Source organism: Rattus norvegicus, chromosome 8 (assembly GCF_021556685.1).
Source record: "Rattus norvegicus strain SHRSP/BbbUtx chromosome 8, alternate assembly SHRSP_T2T, whole genome shotgun sequence".
In the NCBI taxonomy this organism is placed as follows: domain Eukaryota; kingdom Metazoa; phylum Chordata; class Mammalia; order Rodentia; family Muridae; genus Rattus; species Rattus norvegicus.
The window spans coordinates 63,423,830-63,437,274 of record NC_141541.1 but is presented as its reverse complement, the minus strand read 5'-3'; the positions used below and the strand labels follow the sequence as shown (position 1 = coordinate 63,437,274).

Below are 13,445 nucleotides of genomic sequence, written 5' to 3'. Positions count from 1 at the left end.
CACTTTTATGATGTTTAAAATGCAGTCCTTGGCAGTTTAGCTTTGTCTGGGTTGTGGCCTTACTCTCCAGGCACTTTACATGTATAAATTCACTTTGTGCTTCTGTGTTCCTTTGAAGTAGATAAGGTTATGTATTTTTTATCTGGAATGCTTAGGGCCAGAAGTGTTTGAGATTTTGAAGTTTCTCAAACTTTGGAATATTTGCATAGACTTTACTGGGGAAATCTCTCCAACTTAAAAATGTGAAATGGTCTAAGATCTAATGCCCAACATTTAAATGCTGACACGATGCCCCAAACCTGTGGCTTCTGCAGCATTTTGGAGTTCAGATTAAGGAGTCTCAGCCTGAATTAATATTCCGCCCCCTCTTCTCTCTCTTGCACCATGAGGAAAGGTTCACAGTGCTTTGTTGCCTGGTGTTATAAACCTATTATAGGGTGGAGTCCTTTCTAGAGCTAGGCGTTTTCCTCTAACCTTCTTGCTCCAGAACTGTCACACTTCAAATGGCTGATCTTAATATATTTTAGATGGCAAAACCGACATGGAAGAAAGCAGCTTTTGCGAGTTGTTAGACAGAATAAAAGTTGTTTTATTTTCACAAACATTTTAAAAATAGACTCTGTCAGTACATTCTGGTATGGGGGAGGCTTGATGCATGGGGAAGGCCAACTCCTATTCAGAAGACCACATGGACTGGCAAACCTTGTACACGGTAAAGCCTACCCTTTGCCTAACGGTGTAAGAAACCTGTCACAGAGAGGGGTCATTGGATTCCATGGCTCAATGCACCGAGTGTGGAAATCCCAGGGGTCAGAGTTATTGACTCGTGAGTGAGAAAACTGTTACATAGGCGCTTGTTGTCAGTAGTCCAAGATGGGAGACAAAATTAGAATCCAGATGTGGTTTTGGTAAACAATAGGCACGTTGAATATATTTTGTCTTGTTACCACGTTATTTATCTGAGACTCCAAAAAGGATTTCATCGTTAACAGCTGCCATTGGTGTGTGCTGTCATTGTTTGGCTTATAAATAGCTCCCACCCTGGGCCCTAAAACCAGGACTCTGCTGCCATAGAAACAGTTGTTAATAAACATGAGCACTTTAGAGGATGTATGGGTTCAGATCTGAAGGAGGGGGAAGCCTGCAAAGCAGAAATCCTGACGGACAGTCATCCCAGAGATGGCTACTGAATGCAACTAGTCCTTGTGAATGGGCATCTCTCTCTGAAATTCTTTTCTGAAACACTGCCCCAGGTTTTCTCCCCTACTTCAGTAGATGTCTGAATTTTTTGCCAAATAAAGATTGGTTTCTTAAAAACTCTTACTTCTGTATATGTGGTAGGTATTCTTAGTGACTTCCCATGCTTACTGAAAAACCAAACCAAAACCAAACCAAATCAGCAAACCTAGAAAACACTTGGGAGCCAGGGCATGGTGAGACCAGTTGGATTTGTTTAATTTTGGCCAGACTGTAGAGAAGACAAGGCCAGTTTTCTCTGCCTTGCCCATAGCAGTGTTGCAGTGAACAGAAAAGGTGGCCTAGAAGCCTGGATACACACAGAATCATTTCCTCCTGTTTCTGTTGCTATGTCCTGGGTCCCTTCTGGGGTTCTCAGGCTCATTAATAATGGAATTTAAGAATGGACGCACATAGAAACACAAGGATGATTGTATCCGCGATTAAAAGTAAAACTGTAGGTCAGGCGAACAGTCCAGCAGCTGCCTGGAGAAGAGAAGGAAAAGCCTTGCTGGTGAAGCCAGGATGGAGGTCAGACACACGACTGGCAAGCAGCCACACGGCAGGGAGCAAAGCTTCAGAGAAAGGGAGAGGGCATCCAAAGTGTTGGGCAGGGAGAACCCGAAATGTTAAGGAAAACATATTCAGAAAAGGGAAGACAGGCTGGAGAGATGGCTCAGTGGTTAAGAGTACTGACTGCTCTTCCAGAGGTCCTGAGTTCAATTCCCAGCAACCACATGGTGGCTCACAACCATCTGTAATGAGATCTGATGCTCTCTTCTGATGTGTCTGAAGACAGCTGCAGTGTACTCATATAAATAAAAGTAAATAAATTTTTTAAAAAAGAGAGAAGACAAGGTAAAATTATGAGTGGAAGACTTATATTCCTATATTGCCCTTAAGTCTCTGAACTGGGGGGAGGGGGAGCGCAGAGAATTCTGGGAAGGAAAACACAGTATCTTACTAAAGGCGTAGTTGTTCTGCCTATCTCTTTAACATAGCCTAAACTGAGCCTACCTTCCCTAGGGTTGGTCCCTTAGCCAAAGTGATTGAGTTGCCAACCCAGCTGCAGTATCAGGTCTCCCCCAGACTAGGGATCCCATTTTCTTGGCCTTTAGGTGCTCACCAGAGGACTCAAGTCCCTTTTGCATGTTTTAGTTTCATAGGTAGGAGAATTTTAAAACTCAGTAGGACCAGCAGAGGAAGATGGGTCAGTAGGTAAAAGCATTTACCCCCAACCAAGACTTGGTTAAAGGAGAGAATACACCAACCAGTGGTCATCTGACCCCCCGTGCGTGTGTGCACAGATATGCACATACACATACTTTCAAATGCACTGAATTAATAAAAACATTACAAAAGAGAAAGCTCAGAAGTAACTTCAGGACAAAGCTAATTGGAGTTTGAGGCATAAAACAGGTCAGGTAAGCTGGAGGCTTTGGCTGCTGTCTGCTTGGGGAGACACAAGAAAGAGGAGCTGGTGGGTTATAAGAAAGCAGTCACGTTCAGGAAGGATGCCTGTGAGCTTCGAGGGCACGGGAGTATCCTCAGAGGAGAGAGAATGGGTAACCTGCTGAGGGCGTACACTGCAGGGCAGGGGACAGCAAAGCAAGTGGAAAGCAAACATGGGCTTTTCTGAGTACACGGTGTTGGGTTTCATAGGGGTGGTTTCTTTCAAGTACTGGTAATTACCCTTCCTGCTCTCTCCCTTCAGACGCCCTCTCCCGCACTGGTCTCTCTCTTTATCCAAGTCTCCCTCTGTTTTTATGGCACACGTATGGTTTGTTTCGCTGAATATGAATGTCTCCAGCTCAATCCACTTTCTAACAAGTAATAATGTTTGTTTGTTTGTTTGAGACAGAGTGTCTCTGTGTAACATTCCTGGCTGTCCTGGAACTCACCCTGCAGACCAGGCTGGCCTCGAACTCAGAGCGAGCCACCTGCCTCTGCCTCCTGAGTGCTGTGATAGAAGGCATGCACCACCACTGCCTAGCTAGAATCTCATTTTGTAAATGGCTGAATAAAACTCTGCTGTGTGTATATACCACCTTTCTTTGTCCACTGTCTCTCCACAGAGGATCTGAGAACTCGGTGACTGAGGATAGTGCTGTAATAAATATAGATGTCTGGTTGTCTCCGAAGTATGTTAATTTAGACCCGAAGTGATATGTCTAGGTCATATGGTGGTTCTATTTTTGGTTTTACTTTTGGAAGGATTTCCATACCGATGCCACAGAGGCTCAACCGATTTCCATTCCCATCGGCAGTACATAAAGGTGTCACAATTCATCTAAATTGCGAAAAAGTGAAGCAAAGTAGAAACGTCCTGTTGTTGAAGCCAGATAGGAACTGAGGGTCTAGGTGAGTGTGAGTACGAAATGTTGCGTCTTTAAGGTCTAACACTGTGAACCAGGAGGTTATGGTGGGAATCTGCCCCATGAAGGGATAAGGATTGGGAATTGTGTGTTAGATCAAGACTACAGCCTCGTCAGTGGTCTCGGGTCATAGACCTGCAGGGTCTACCTGACTTCTTTACTGCCAAGGTAAGAGTGTTGCATCAAGAGTTACACAAGCACTGTTGACAAGAAGCCAGTGGTTTATCAACGAGAAGCTGTGAGCTTCATCAGGGGAGGCTGCAGGGCCCATCAGTGGTAGTTGAGAAGGGAGTGGCTGTTGGAGTCCAGGGATAGAAGTAGCTCAGATGTCAGGGGAGCGTCTTGGATGATGCTCTCGTAGAGTCTAGGGAGGGCTCTTTGGCCCAGACAGCTCCAAACTATCACAGGGGAGGGGAGGGGGAGTAAAAAAGCCAAAAGTGGGTCTGAAGTTTATACACTGTATCTCTACCCCAGAAGTAAAGGGCAGCCTGGTAGGACTAGACAAGAATGAATAGAAAGATGTTTGCCTATTGTAGGTCAAGAGAGGTTGAAAGGGGATGGATGGAGCTTCTGGTGAAGAGAATTGGGCAATGGAATATCTAACCATAGAAAGTGCTGGGGGGGGGGGGGAATTAGTTCCTTATCAATAAGTAATGTATCTTGGCCCTTGGCAATGTAGGGCCACCTAACGTTCATCTCCATGGAGATAGAAAATACAGAACCCTTATAGTCTCCACACCTCATCAATACTATGAGCTTTGTAGTTTAGGAATGAAATCGTGGACACTTGGCATTCTTGAGGTTTAACCAGATCATAGTAGCTTTGGTTGGAGGTCAGATTTGCCTCATGTAGAAGAGAGGGACATTTACTTTCGATGGGCCTCCACTTTGCTGATTGGACATAGCCTTAGAATGAGGCTTCTACTCTGGAAGCTGTAGGTGCTTCTGGCTGAAATGTGCTGCCTGATCATATAGCGGAGTTCTTTAACTAGAGGCTGGTTTAGGTCCTTAGACTGAGCCATTCGGCCACTAGGTGGCGGTATAGGATTTCCCGAGCTAGACATGGTGCCAGCTGCCCTGTATTATGATAGCTTGTCATGTTTAACATTGCCCACTCTGGTTTGGCTCTTCTAGTTCTTGAGGTCTTCTTTGGGTATTAAGGAACACGAAGGCTGTGTCTAATAAAGTGGGGGAAGAAGTCTGGGTCCCTGGCGGACTATTGGAGCTGTTGTCTGCTCTCTGGAGAAATTTGGCTTATAAAATGTACAGCCGTGGTATGTACTTCCTGTCTACTGGGGTCCACGCCGGTACACTTGCACACAAGGTTACAGATGGCCTAGACTGAAAGGGACCAGGATTCCTGGCAGCCTCTTGTATTGTGTTCTACAAATTGTGTTAGTCAATGGATTTGATATTGGCATTTTAATTCCCTTTAATACGTAGCTAATCATATTATCTCAGTGAGCCCATCCTTGTCATTTCCTGCAGCGGTGCTGATGCGGCCATCGGGAGCGCATAACAGCGATAACTGTGGAAGCTGGCCTGGCTCTAACCGGATGATGGCTCAGGCACACACTGAGAACCAGATGAGGCTTCTGTGTGTGTGCAGCACTGGTTAGAGTAATGGAGATGCCCCGTTAGCCTAGGTCAAAAGCTCGGTGAGCCTGTGAATGCCTATGGAGCTGTGGGCATCATCGCTAAGAGATCCTGGTTTGGCTTGTACTTGGGACGGATTGGAGGAAAGAGGATATGCAACTGAATGGTACCAAGGAGAAAAGTTTTCTACAGGAGAAGCAGCCGTTTTTCATTGTTTGTGGGTGCATCCGATAATTAGAATAATGTAGATGTGTTGCTATGTTGGATCGCAAGCCACAATGAAGCCTCTGAATTCCCTAAGGCAGCTGAAGGGATCCCAGCTGAAAGATCCAAATTTGGATTATATGGGGGACAGACTGGGCACGGAGAAAGGGATGTGTAGCTGCTAGTGCTGTTATTAGCTGAAGGGGTGGGATGGCGTCTCTCTTCCTTGAGTTCCTGTATGAAGTTCCTGAGCAAGTGTGTGATAGAATGTGTCTGGATAAAGAGGGGTGTGGAAGGCGATCTTTGCAGGAGGAATAGGAGAAGCCGAAGAGATGGTGTGGGGGAGGGGAGGATGGCAGTAGAGAAGCCGGATGTTGAGCTTGGATATGTATACAGGAGAGACCATGAAGGGTATCACCTGTGGCCAAGTTTAAGGGAAATCCAAAGTTCAGGAGACTCTAGTAAAATACATAGCATGTCCCTATTGCACCTTGTGGTCTTGCGGCAGTCTTGAAAGCTTGACTATAAGAAATCTGAGTCCTTTCCTAAGTTACAAACAAAGGAATCTTATTGCAGGATGAAGTAATAGCCCAGTGTGCCCCGAGGCAGCCAGTATTATTGATCTGGAAGTATGTTAAGGATCAAGTTTTGCTGTGAAAGAAATCATTTTTCTTTCTTTTTCTTTTTCCGAATCTGAGAGTCAAATTTAGACCAGTTCTTAAGACAACATCCCAGGGGTGAGTCAGAAGGGGTAGGAAGCACAGGACATGTCACATGGTTTCCAGAGCCATACAATTACCTTTGAGGGTAACAGACCTCTCCTGTCCTTAGAGTGAAATCCAGACTCATTGCACCAATTCCACTGAGGCATCCTCTTAGAATAGAGTCTCCCCAATTCCCAAAGGTGGAATACAGTTTCAAACCAACCTGACAGGTCAGGCTAGACTGACCTTGAAGGGAAAGCCCACAGACTAAAACTGTCAAGTCAGCCATGACTGGTATTCAACTGTCCTGGAGAAAAAAATGAAAACCTGGTTACTAGTAGGTCTCTTGAATCAGGAAGTCTGACTAGGGCCTCCGATACAAACACAAACACCGTAAGCCACATGCTCAAGCTCCTCCCCACTCTAGAGAACTGTGACGAATGCGGCAGTAAAGGAAGAGAGAGCTGGCAGAAGGTCCTTACCAGTATGTGCAGATCTGTCTACATGAGCTACAGCTGTCCTCTATGCCACACAGAAAATGGAGGGTCTCCCAGGAAGAACTGAAGTGCCTCTCACACCCCGGGGACTATAGAAGGCTACTCTTCTCTGTCCACTACCCTCAGATGCTATCAAGGACACCCATGGCCGGGGTTATCTTGTTGCAAATGGGAAGTGAGGCTTTCCACGGGAGACAGAAAGGAATTGCTTAAGCTCTGGTGACAGCAGTCCAGAGTCACAGCCCCTTGGCTGAAGGCCTTAAGGCTTCCCAGAGAGACGGCTCAAGAATACTAAGTAGTTGATGGGTCAATCAGCTGACCTCTACAAGTACTAGAGGGAGGAGAGGCTAAGGACGGTGTGATGGTTTGTATATGCTTAGACCAGGGCGTGGCACCATTAGGAGGTGTGGCCTTGTTGGAGTAGGAGTGTCATTCCTGAATGTGGGCTTTAAGACACTCATCCTAGCTGCCTATGAGCCAGTCTCCTCCTAGCAGCTTTTAGAATAAAATGTAGAACTCTCAGCTCCTCCAGCCCCATACCTGTTTTGATGCTGCCATGCTCCCGCCTTGATGATATTGGACTGAGCCTCTGAACCTATAAGCCAGCCCTGATTAAACGTTGTCCTCTATAAGAGTTGCCTTGGTCATGGTGTCTGTAAGACAGAAGGCATGCTGTCTAGTTTTATGTCAACTTGACATAAACTAGAGTCATTTCAGGAGAGGGGAATCTCACTGAAGAAAATGCTCCCACCAGAGTAGCCTGAGGGCAAGTTTGTGGTATATTTTCTTGACTGATGATTAATTTAGAAAGTCACAGAATTCTTTCAAAACACGCCATTCCCAGGAGGTTGTGTCTGAATAGATAAGTGAGTATCTTGCCATCGAGGTAAAAATTAAGTTTTACAGCACCAGTTTTGTTTTTTTCTTTTCTTCTTGCTGTTAGTCACTTGGAATAAAGTGCCAAGTTTCTTTGGGGTTAGGCGCCTGTTTTAAATGGGTTTTGTGGTGCCGTACCCTGCGCATGCGTGATGTTCCCTGTGCTTGCGCGCCATTCTCTGTGCATGTGGAGCTCAGCAGGGCTTTGCTTCTCTTTGGGTTGAGCCCCACAGAGCAGGGCTCACCACTTGCCTGTTATGTGTCATTTAGGGCTCTTAGTTTCTCGTACAACTCTCGCCTGTACTCACTAGTATAAGATCTTTTTGTTCCTTTGTTCGCTGCTGTTCTCTGGTGCCTTTCCGTTTCCACAGCTGACCATCCGTTGTTTCTGTCCTGTGTGAAGGAACATACTGTATTTCTCCACAGTCTATCTCCAACCTCCTGTGTATTCCTATAGAGTGCACAGGATCCGGAGATGATCGTGTGTCTTGAAGAGATGCAGGATGGATAGATGATGAGGCGGCATTAGTGAACTGAAATCACAGATTAAACTAGACAAATGAGGATCTGGTAGAGTACAGCCACGGAAGAGTGAGAAAAGAGAGACAACAAAATGGCAGTGGCTTTCTTGCCTCTTTTTAAAAATGGCGGTAGATATCAAATTGAAAGCAGATGGGAGACTTGGCCATTAGGAGCACTGGCTGCTCTTATAGAGGACCAGGGTTCAGTTTCCAGCATTCACATGGCTGCTGACAACCTTCTGTAGCTCCAGGTCCTGGGGATACAACCCCCTATTCTAGCCTCACTGGGTAACACACACACACACACACACACACACACACACACACACACACACACAAATAGTATGCATGCTTACATGCAGTAGAAAGACTTACATATGTAAAAATATTTTTTTAAACAGACCTTGAGAAAAATGTCAACAATCTAAAATTTGTTTTATAAATAAAACCTCGTGAAAATACCATGTCAACGAGATCGATGAGGTCCATTTATATAACCTATGTCTTTTGGTTTGAGAGCCAAACAGCTAAGCCACCTGCACAATTTGAAATAATTCTGTAGGGAAAGATAACGTCAAGCACTGCTCAGTTTAAGTTACTTTCTTTACCCTCCCACTCCCCTATCCACCCGCTCATGCTGGGCTGATGATCGAACCCAGGATTTCAAGCATTCCACCTACTGAGTCACATCCCCTACCTGATTTGTTCTTTCCTAAGGGTTAGCAAAAAATTGTAATTATAACTAAACTTTGTGAGCAAGGTGAAATGAACTTGTCTAATTCTAATTGCTACAAATGAAACTTGGCTCTCTAAGGGGCGCCGACTAGGAGTGGACTTCTTAAAAAATGTGTTATCTTTAGAGAAATGGGAACTAAGATACATAGTGTGGGGGCTGGGGATTTAGCTCAGTGGTAGAGTGCTTACCTAGGAAGCGCAAGGCCCTGGGTTCGGTCCCCAGCTCCGAAAAAAAGAACCAAAACAAAAAAAAAAAAGATACATAGTGTGTATGTATTTTAAAGAGTCTTATGCCTTCTAAACTTGGCCTAGTGGAGAATACCTGCAGTTCTGTCATTTGGGAGGCTGAGGCAGGAGGATCCCTCTGAATCTGATGCAACATAGTAAGAGAGGAGGAAGAGGGAGATGGGAAACGGTGAATGGGGGTGGAGTGGGGAGGAGGGAGAGAGATAGGAGGGGAGCACTAACTGGGAATGGTGTGGGCTTTTGAAACCTCAAGCTGGCCCTCCGTGACACACCTCCTACACAAGACAGAAACTAATCTTTCACCACATAGTTCTACAATTGGGGACCAATCATTCAAAACTATGAGTCTATAGGAGGCAGCCATTCTTATTTAAACTGCGTGGTTGTCTAATCTCTCCCTCTCCCTCTCCTGCCCTTCCTCCTCCCCCTCCTGCTTCCCCTTTCCCCTCCCCCCTTCCTTTTCCTATTCCTCTTCTTACCAGCACACACTGTTAACTCCTAAATTTCAAGTTTGGAAATGCACATTTGCAAGCAGCAATACGAAGTATTTGTGAAGGGTACATAATCTCTGAAAATTATGAAGGCACCCCAGCTACCCATGCATTTCTAGATACAAACAGACTAACACATTTGTTACTTGGTTCAGCTAGAAAGCTTTGCTTTCAAAACAGATAAAGTCAGTCTTTAGGTGTGAATGACAGTCTTTCTTTTTTAATTTCAAGTCGTTTGGGATCTTTAAGCATGCAAAAGCTTTGAGCAGGGTCCACAAAGGAACCAGTGCTTCATTATGGTATCCGGGTGGGCCAGAGCTGGGATGCCTCTGGGTCATCTACATCAAGAGCAGAAGCACTTGAGTCCTCAGTCCTTCGGCCACAGTTTGGATGACTACCACACCCATGCCCACATCCTCCCTGTCACAAGTCCTTGGCGGCTGAGGTCTCTGAAATTGATCTCCAGTTGACACTTTATATCATTTGCTGGCTTTCAGAGATGATGGTTCACAGCCAAATCTGCAACATGAACCTCTTTGCTTTTTTACTTATGCAGAATAAATCTTTTTCCCTTGTCTATCAGCACCTTCATTTTTTAAAAAAATTATCTTATGTATAGCAGTACACTCTAGCTGTCCTCAGCTGGTGTGCTGTCCTCAGACACACCAGAAGAGGGTATCAGCTCCCATTACAGATGGTTGTGAGCCACCATGTGGTTGCTGGGAATTGAACTCAGGACCTCTGGAAGAGCAGTCAGTGCGCTTAACCACTGAGCCATCTCTCCAGCCCCCAGCACTTTCATTTGGTTTTCAAATATTAAGTTCTTTTGCTGGGTCTTTATCTCTAATAGCTTCCCACTCAACTGAAGTCATCTCTTGTGGACCCTCTTCCTTAATCTCTTCATCTTCGTTTTTGTTACTTTCACTGTCTGCCTCTGGGTGCTCTTCCCCATCATGGGTTTCCTCAGTCACATTCACATTGATCTTTGACAATTCCCTGGTTGAAAAGCCACCACCTCCGTGTTTGTCCTCCGGCTTCAGGCCAGACCTACCACTTCCACTGTGCCTGACAATTCACATTTGCCACAAGAATCAAATCCATTGCCTTGGCCCATCTCCCGTGCACAGCCTCCTTGAGCCCTTCCCAGATCACCTCAGCTTCAAATAAGCCGTTCAAAAATGTCTATCAACTGAAAATTCACCACCTTCACCCTTCAAGTGACTTTTCCAATCTTCTTTCACGAGGCGACTGTCTGGTCTCCTATAAATTGTTTTCCCTTCCCCCTGAAGGTGTTGATCAGGCTTTTCCTCAACTCACGTTATTCCTGCTTTCTCCTGGAGCCCGGCGACTGACTCCTCCTCCTCCTCCTCAGCCTACACTGCACGTCAGCGGGTTCTTAGGCTCTTTCTGGACTCTTCAGACAACCATTTACTCACCGCGTTGAGGCATCCTAACCTCAGCCTGCGATGTGGTTTAGCACTAAGACAACACAGCACAACAACCTGCCGTGCAGGCGGCACCTGAGGGTAGAGCCCTTGCACTTTGGCCCCTGTGGGAAGATCCTGAGACAATGTTGATGATCACCAGTTGGCAACTCAAATGTTCTGCTTTTTGTAATTTTCACTTCCAAGACCTTATTGTGTTCCTGCCATTTCTCTCTTGTCCCTTCCTGTCTTAGTTAGGGTTTTACTGCTGTGAACAGACACCATGACCCCCTTATAAGCACCCCTTATAAGGACAACATTTAACTGGAGCTGGCTCACAGGTTCAGAGGTTCAGTCCATCATCATCAAGGTGGGTTCATGGCAGCATCCAGGCAGGCGTGGTGCAGGAGGAGCTGGGAGTTCTACATCTTCATCTGAGGGCTGCTCGCAGAATACCGACTTTCACGTAGCTAGGATGAGGGTCTTAAAGCCCACACCCACAGTGCCACACCTACTCCAACAAGGCCACACTTTCTAATAGTGCCACTCCCTGGGCCAAGCATATACAAACCACCACACTTTCCTTATCTTTAAGATGTTTTATCATTGCTCTGTCATCAAAATCCAGCTCAGTTCAGACCAGGTTCTTTCTCTGTGCAATGCTACATTGCTGATTAAAATATGTTTTGACTATTTTTTTTAATATTTATCTAGTGTATGTGAGTTCACTGTCACTCTTTTCAGACACAGCAGAAGAAGGCATCGGATCTCATTACAGATGGTTGCGAGCCACCATGTGGTTGCTAGGAATTGAACTCAGTACCTCTGGAAGAGCAGTCAGTGCTCTTTAACCACTGAGCCATCTCTCCAGCCCGTTTTTACTATTTAAATGAGGGTCTTACTTAAAAAGACAGCAGGCTGTGATCATTGAATTAGGATGGCAGATTGAGAGTTGATATACATTGGGTACAGTCATGGTCTTCTTGTGTAACACATGTTACTCCTTAAAGACCGTGCGACCTTTAGCAATTATTTTGTGTGTGTGTGTGTGTGTGTGTGTGTGTGTATTAGTCTCCTCACTTGTAAACTAGGTATTGTAATTATTTTTCAAAACGTGCTTAGCGTGGTAATAATTACATGATAAGCATTCATAAGTCAGATTCCTTTGTGAGCTTTATTCATTCCCCAGACTGCACTTCTAAACCTCTCGTGAACACCAGGAAATGGCATCAAGCCATGCAGAGAATTTCTTTTCCTTCCACTTGATATTTTTCAAGGTCCAACTTCTGCTTTACCGTGTGGGTTTTGTTAAGTGGCAGTCGTTACGTTTCCTTGGAAGCTGGAGTCCCATCTGAACAGAAGGCCACGCCCACAGCCGCTGGAAGAAAAGAAGGCAGTTTTGCTCAGTTCTTTACTTACACGTAGGCTTTCTCGCCATGCATACAGGCTTGCCTTCTAAGGCAGGGGTCAGGGCAGCACTGATGTCTAAGAAATTCAACACATCCGAAGAACGATTGGTCTTTACGCTCTTTTTTAATGTATAGTTTGTCTTTATTTTATGCCCATTGGTATTTTGCCTGTGTGCACATCTCTGTGAAGGCGTCAGAAGCCCTGGAATTGGAATTAAAGACAGATACAAGCTGCCAAGTAGGTGCCGGGAATTGAAACTGGGCTCTCTGGAAGAGCAGCCAGTGCTCTTAATTGCTGGGCCATCTCTCCAGCTCTAGTGGGATTTTTTGTTTTTTGGGGTTTTGTTTGTTTATTTGTTTTCTTGTGGGGTTCTTTGTTCATTTTGTATTGGTTATGTTATTTATTTACATTTCAAATGTTGTCCCCCCTTCCCAGTTTCCCCTCTACAAACTCCCATCCCATCTCTTCTCCCCCTGCTTCTATGAGGTGCTCCACTACCCACCCACCCACCCACTCCTGCCTCCCTGCCCCATCGTCCCCGTTTGTTTTTAAAGAGCCCTGAATTGAGCTGTCTCTCAGGTAAAGGTGCTCCATCATCACAGCAGAACATTCTCAAAACTAGCTTGAGCAGAAATAAGAACTCAGGATGGCTAGCCCCAAGTTACTTTTGTGAGGGCCAAAGCCGAGAGACTTCCTTACCATGTCTGCCAGAACTGCTCTGTTTGGAGTTTAGCTGTCGTCATCCTCCTCCTCCCAATTTCTCAGAAAGTCAGATTAAGCAATTTGCTTTCAGTTTGCAGACATGGAATTTTGGCCCACGTAACTCCATTTGATTGTCTACTGGCTGCAGAACAGGGTCTCAGCCCCAAACGGTGGCCTGTTAGTTTTCCTTAGCAGTCGGAACGTGTGATCCAAATGGACACTGGTCTCTAGTGTTTCCATCTCAGCAGCAGACTCCACAGGGCTTAGAGGGTTAGAGCGAAGCGAAGCCCACCTGAGAGCACACACTGTCCGAGGTCAGGACACTGCTTAAAGGACCTACAAGGGAGCATGGACGAATTTCAGTGCTCTGCCAAAATGATACCATAAAAAGCCAAATGCCAGTGGCTGGTAATCCTTGCCATTTAAAA

General features: G+C 45.5%; 1 pseudogene; it reads right to left on the bottom strand.

Annotated features, from left to right (window-relative positions):
- Positions 1-1,698: 1,698 nt before the first annotated feature.
- Serbp1-ps1 (Serpine1 mRNA binding protein 1, pseudogene 1) lies at positions 1,699-12,343 on the bottom strand (annotated as a pseudogene).
- Positions 12,344-13,445: the final 1,102 nt, after the last annotated feature.